This window comes from Hordeum vulgare, chromosome 5H, assembly GCF_904849725.1.
Source record: "Hordeum vulgare subsp. vulgare chromosome 5H, MorexV3_pseudomolecules_assembly, whole genome shotgun sequence".
NCBI classification, from domain to species: Eukaryota; Viridiplantae; Streptophyta; class Magnoliopsida; order Poales; family Poaceae; genus Hordeum; species Hordeum vulgare.
Genome location: NC_058522.1, coordinates 575146746 through 575153723, shown reverse-complemented (window position 1 = coordinate 575153723; position 6978 = coordinate 575146746).

Sequence of the window (6978 nt, the reverse complement as noted above, 5' to 3'; positions counted from 1 at the left end):
CAACAACAACGGTGGCCGTGGAAACCGTAACAGCGGCTACAACGGTGGCAATGGTGGCCACTATGGTGGCAACGGCGGCCGTGGCAACAATGGTGGCCGCCACAATGGTCGCGGCGGTGGTAGAAACCGCCGTCTCCCGAGGTGCTAGATATGTCGCAAGGAGGGGCACTACGCCCTTGACTGCCGCGAGCGCTACAATCACGCCTACTAGTCAGATGAGCATCGCAGCGGCAACATGGCGACGCACGACCACCGCGACAACAACTGGTACCTCGATACCGGTGCCACTGACCATCTCACCAACGACCTCGACCGCCTACGATGCATGAGCGCTATGATGGAAAGGATCAAGTTCAAGTTGCAAACGGTGCAGGTTTGGAAATTTCTCACATTGGTCATTCTAAACTTGCTGGCTCAGGTGATCCAATCATTTTGAAAAATGTCTTGCATGTTCCTGAAATTCACAAACATCTACTTTCTGTTTATCGACTTGTTTCGGATAATCGAGTGTTTGTGGAATTTCATCGTTATTTCTTTTGTGTGAAGGACAAAATCACGAGGAGGGTCCTTCTTGTCAGTAGAAGCCACAATGGTCTCTATCCCGTCCCGTATGGTCGGCCGCCGTCTTCGTCCCGTCAAGCTTTTTCCAGAGTTCGTTCTTCATCGAGTCATTGGCATCATCGCTTGGGTCACCCGTCAAATAATGTAGTTGAGTCTGTCGTTCGGTCAAATAAACTCCCTTGTTCGTCGAGTAATGATACTTTTATTTGTGATGCATGTCCGCGTGCTAAAAGTCATCAATTACCTTATAATAATTCTTCCTATATTTCTTCGAAATCACTTGAGCTTATTCATACTTATGTGTGGGGGCCTGCCCTTGCCTCTTCCGGAGGTTTTAAATTTTATGTTAGCTTTGTTGATGACTTTAGCCGCTTTACATGGATTTATCTCCTTAAGCATAAATCTGATGTTGAACAAGTTTTCTACAATTTTCAAACTCATGTCGAACGACTTCTCAACACAAAGATCCGGGCGGTGCAGTCTGATTGGGGGGGGGGGGGGGGGGTGAGTACCATCGCTTACATAACTTTTTTCAACGCGTAGGTATTTCCCATCGCATGTCGTGTCCACACACCTCTCAACAAAACGGTATCGCTGAACGGAAGCACCGTCACTTGGTTGAAACCGGGCTTGCTCTCCTCGCACACTCCAATCTTCCTCTCCGTTATTGGGATGAAGCCTTCCTTACCGCATGTTATTTGATCAATCGCATGCCTAGCCGGACCCTCAAAAATATGAAACCTCTGACTCGCCTTCTTGACATCAATCCCGATTATTCATTTCTTCATATATTTGGATGTGCATGTTGGCCTAGTCTTCGCAAATACAACTCCCGTAAAGCTTCAGTTTCGTTCTAAGATGTGCGTCTTTCTCGGATATAGTCTGTTTCATAAAGGATATAAATGTCTTGATAAATCCACCGGTCGCATTTATATTTCCGGCGATGTTGTCTTTGATGAACAAGTGTTTCCCATTGCAACTAGTGCTTGTCCTGATTTATCATCCGTAAATCCCCCCGTGTCGTTCCCATCAACTGAGCTAGTACTTCAGGATGCTAATGTGAGAAACTACATGTGACAGCCCGATGCCAACGTTCGAGAAGATTCCCCTCTTTTTCCGTTTTCGTCGTGTGTCTATTTATATTTGTCGCATCATCATCGCATCATGCGCATCATCTGCACTGCATCGGCGTCTCCGTTGCCGCCCGTTTTCAAAACTTGCATCCGTTAGTAGTTGCCGGTATCCGTCGTTGTCCGTTCTGAGCCCGACCGCACTCGCACGCGCCCGCGGCATCATCGAAACCCTGTTTTAAAAAGTGTGCGTGAAACTTTCTCTAATCGGGGTGAAACTTGGCATGTGGTCGTAATTAGTTCTAGCTAGGCCGCCTGTCGAATTTCGTCGCGATCGGAGACCGTCTGGTACCCGAACGGTTGCCGTAGCGGCACCGTATTCGATCTATCGTCGGACGTCTGTCGGTGTTTTAAAATTCGTGCCGCGCCGCCCGTTCTCCCTCTCGTCTCTGGATATCCCCTCTACACGGCCACGTACCCGTTCCCGCGTTCGGAATCGTCCGAATCCGACCCCGCGGTTGGATCCGGAACGAAATTCCGGTTAACCGAGCCCCCCCCCCCCCCCGTTTGTCTATTTATAGACCCCCCGTGCATTATTCAGACAAACCCTCTCTCTCTCCCTCGGGATCCGCGCCCCTCAAACCCTAGCCGCACTCTCTCTCTCCTCCCACCCACCAGCCGCCGCGGGCCCGCCGAGCCCAGATCGGGCCCGGGCATGCCCATCCGCGCCGCCGCCACACCCGAGCGTTCTCTGGCCGAGCTCCTCCTGCTGCTCCTCGTCGGAGCGCCACCGGAGGGCCTCCCCGGAGTTGGCCGTCCCTGGCCTAGGCGCCCCGTCGCCGTCCCTGGCCTCGCCGGAGACCGCCGGCCAACTCCCGGCCTCGCCTCCCCGCGCTGCTCCCGGGGTCCTCGCGCGTCGCGCCTCACCTTCGAGCTCACCGCCGCCTTGGCCTCGCCCCTCCGGCGACCGGACCTCGCCGGAGGCCGAGCACCGACCAGTTCCGTTGCTGCCTCGCCTCGATCCGGCCGCAGGAGCACTGCCGCCGAGCTCCCTCCTCGATCCCGATCTGGATCGGGAGGAGCTGCTCGCTCGCCCGCCTCAGCGCCTTGCCTGTGCGCCCAGCAGCCGGCCCAGTCGCCCCGCTCGCCAGCGCCGCGGCCCACCAGCTCATCCCACCGCTTCGGCCCAGCCTCCCCTCCACCAGATCCGGCCCAGGAGCGAGGTGAGCCCCTGCCCTCTATTCCGCGCCATGGTGCATTTTAGCAATATCTCGCCGCTGCTAGTTCGGTCCGTTATTAGATTAGGCCCGGTAGAATTATTTTAGGTTTATTGGGATTTGTTTAATTTCAGATTTAGGCTATATTTCAAACGGCTGTAACTTTTTAACCGTAATTCGGATCGCGACGAATTAGATATGGATTTCGCGTAGTTTTGCGTGTAGAATACGTTGGTCCATCTTGCATATTTGTTTGACGGGGTTTGCCGTGCCTAATGTACTGTTTACCGTGCTGTCTATATAGGATGGACGCCATATTTATTTTTCGCACTAGACCGTATTGCCCGGTTGCCGTTTTAGAAATGCCCGTGTTTTAGGGACCATTATTCCATGTTTTTTAGAACGGTCATTGGTATTTTTACGTGTAGGAATTTCCGGTAGTTTATTTTCCCGTATATAGGTGATTATCTCGCATTAATGTGTGGCATTATTTTGTGTTGCAAACCCCACATATTTTATATGTTTCCGGGGTAGAAAAATCCCATGGATTTTTCTGTGCAATTAGTTTTAGCATTAGAGCAAGTTAGTTCGCGCGATATTTTGACGTGTTGCCCTTTTGATTAATTCGTAGGATTTATTCCGTGCGTCGTTTGACGGAGTTGTCAACTAGAGAGTTGATCTTGGATGTTTTGTTTAGCCCCTGGTATTTTTGGTTGCAATAGAAATGCATGTTTAGGTGTGTTTTGCTTGCACTCGATTTGCTAGAAATAGTGCTGATTTGGAGGAGCTGAAATATTTCTAAGTCTGGGATCTGTTATTATTTTGTTGCTGTCCTGTCTTGCTTGCATCTGGGGATCTGTAGCTATTTTGAGGTTGGTCCAATGGAGTTAGTTGTACCCCTTGTGTTTCTCTAGCATGCTGTAAAGTTTCATGCCATTTGGATCCCTGTAGCTATAGGTTTTGCTACTGTCAATATTGCTTCAGATCGAAAACTGCGCTTTCATGAGGTGTAAATTTCACTAAGTCTGAAATAGTGTGTGGGATGCCATTTTGTGACTTCTTTCTCTAGTGATCCTTGCTGCCATGTTAGTTGTTGTTAGTAGTTTGTAGGAGTTCTTCTTGCCCTCTTCCGTGCCATGCCTTTCTTGAGCATATCGGAGTTGTGTAGCCATAGTTGTGGGGCGTAGAAAATGTTATGTGGCTGATTTTGGCAGATTGTATAGATTTCTTGTTTTGCTCGTAGTTTGTGAACCGTAGCTCCGTTTTGATCGAGTCCTACATGAAACTTGCTTAGAATCTCATGTAGTTTTATTTTATCTTGCTGTTTGTATGTTTCGAAGTGCTCGTAGCCATCGTTGCATACATATTGCATTCATGCCATCATATCTTGCGGTGCTTGTATCTTTTGAACCGTAGCTCCGTTGGAGATGTTCTTTATGTCTAGATTGCTTGTCTCGACGCGTACAATCACGTGAACCTATTTTTTTTGCTGTTTAACAACTAATTAAAGGTGTTAATTCAGATCTGGACAGAATTGTAAATTAACATGTGAGGTCGTTTCGGAGGTGCTATATGTCATTTCCGACCTCATTTAAAATGCCTAGATAGGTAGATTAATTACGCTTCACCTCTTGCCATGTTTAATCACATTTAATATTGCTGTGTATTTAATCGGGATAGAACTAAATAATTCATATGTGGAGTTTCGTCAATAGGCAACTCATTGCATATTGAATTTCACTTAATGTGTAGTGTTTGATTGTGTGAATTGTCATGCCGTGCCTTGCATGTTTCCAGCTGCTCATGCATCATATGTGTTGTGCATCGTGTGGTGAATCTCGTGTGTTGATTTGTGTTTCCGGTTTGCTTCGTCTCGATAGAGTTCCGCAAGCGTGTCGGATGTGAGGACCCGTTCGACTACGTCGGTCCGTCTGCTTCACGGAGGCATTCTTCTTCCAAGCGGGATCTCGGGCAAGATGATCATTTCCCCAGATACCATTACTATCATTGCCATGCTAGTTTTACCGCTTCTATCGTTATGTCTCGTTGCCTACCACATGTTAAATATCAGCCTCTCAACAATGCCATGAAACTTTCAACCTGTTCAACCTAGCAAACCACTGATTGGCTATGTTACTTCTTGCTTAACCCTGTTGATAGCGTTGCTAGTTGCAGGTGCAGATGCTTCCATGTGAAAACATGGGTTCCTTGTTATATCACCATATTTAAATGTTATTTAATTTAATGTACCTATATACTTGGTAAAAGGTGGAAGGCTCGGCCTTTTCTAGCCTGGTGTTTTGTTCCACCTTTGCCCCCTTAGTTACCGGCTACCGGTGTTATGTTCCATAAATGAGCGCTCCTAACACGATCGGGGTTGTTATGAGGACCCCCTTGATAATTCATTTTAGATTAAAGCTGGTCTAGCAAGGCCCAACTTTGGTACTACATTTGCCTAATAACCTAATAATAATGCATAGGGACCCACCGGCACCCACGGACTAATTTAATCAACCCCCGGGCGAGTGCTCCTCATGAGTGTTGGTCCCACCTGAGCGATGTTCGGCGCCCCTCTCGTCACCCGGAGGTTTAGCGATCCCGACGTCTAGCTCATCCCCCGTGTCCTGAGAACGAGGTACGCCACTCCTATCGGGATCGTCGACACGTAGGGCGGCCTTGCTGGATTAGTTTTACCTTTGACGAGATATCTTGTGCATCGGGGTTCCGGTGATGCTTTGGGTAATCTCAGAGTTGAGGTTTTCCACTAGGGAATCCGACGAGATCGCGAGCTTCGTGATTGAGGATTTCTATGCGGCTTGTGGTAATTTGTGATGGACTAGTTGGAGCACACCTGCAGTGTTAAATCTTTCGGAAAGCCGTGCCCGCGGTTATGTGACAACGTGGAAGCTTTGTTTAACACTGGTTCTAGATAACTTGAAGTTAACTTAATTAAAACTTGCCAACTGTGTGCGTAACCGTGATTGTCTTTTTCGTGAGTTCCTTCTCCGATCGAGGACACGGTGGGGTTATGTCTGACGTAGGTAGGTGTCAGGATCATTAATTTGATCATCTGTAGTTCACGTCCGCTATGCGTAGATCTTCCCCCTCTTATTTCTGATACTCGTAAGTTAGCCACCAAATATATGCTTAGCCGCTGCTGCAACCTCACCACTTAACCTTGCCTCACCCATTAAGCTTTGCTAGTCTTGATACCTTTGGAAATGAGATTGTTGAGTCCCCTGTGGCTCACAAATTACTACAACACCAGTTGCAGGAACAGGTAGAGGTTACTTGACGCGAGCGCGTTGATTGTTCATTTGGAGTTTCTTCTTCTTCTTCTTCTACTTCATCGATCTAGGATGGGTTCCAGGCGGGCAGCCTGGGATAGCAAGGATGGACGTCGTTCTTCTTTTGTCGTTTGTTTTCGTTCGTAGTCGGACCCTGCTCTTACTCTTGATGATTATGTAATGTACTGATGTGACTCTGATGTAGCTTGTGGAGAGTGTAAGCCAACTCTTTATATAACTCTTCTTTTCAGTACATGTACTTGTAACGATATCCATTCTTGCGACACGACGAGATGCGCTTCTATCCCTGACGAGGCCCTCTTGCCAAATTGAGGATAAGGTTGCATCTTGGGCGTGACAAGTTGGTATCAGATCCGTACCGACCTAGGAGCCCCCTTGATTGATCGAACTTGGCCGAGTCGAGTCTAATAAAAAATACTTTGAGTCTAGTTATATATCGGAGAGTAGGATTCTTTTTTCTCCTCTTCTATGCTCTGGTGAGGAATCTTGACGTAATAATTTACTCTACTCCTCTTCCCACTCAAAAAAAATTTAGGATCATGCGGATATTTTTGGAATCTATATGATGCCGATGTGACGGAGTTCTGTCTTGGTGCCTCCTGTCTGACTTGATTTTCTTCCGGGGAGTTGAGCTCTAGGGGACTCTTGAGCACATCATTATCATTCAGATTTCTTAGTATCTCAGAACGAAGGATGTTCGTAATTGCTTCAATACTAGTAGTGGCGAGATAACCCTGATGTCTCCAGTACTGGTGCAGATTGTTCGGGAGTACTGTCATACTTTGTACCGTTGTGATCACGAGGGTCTGTTGTAGATGAAGG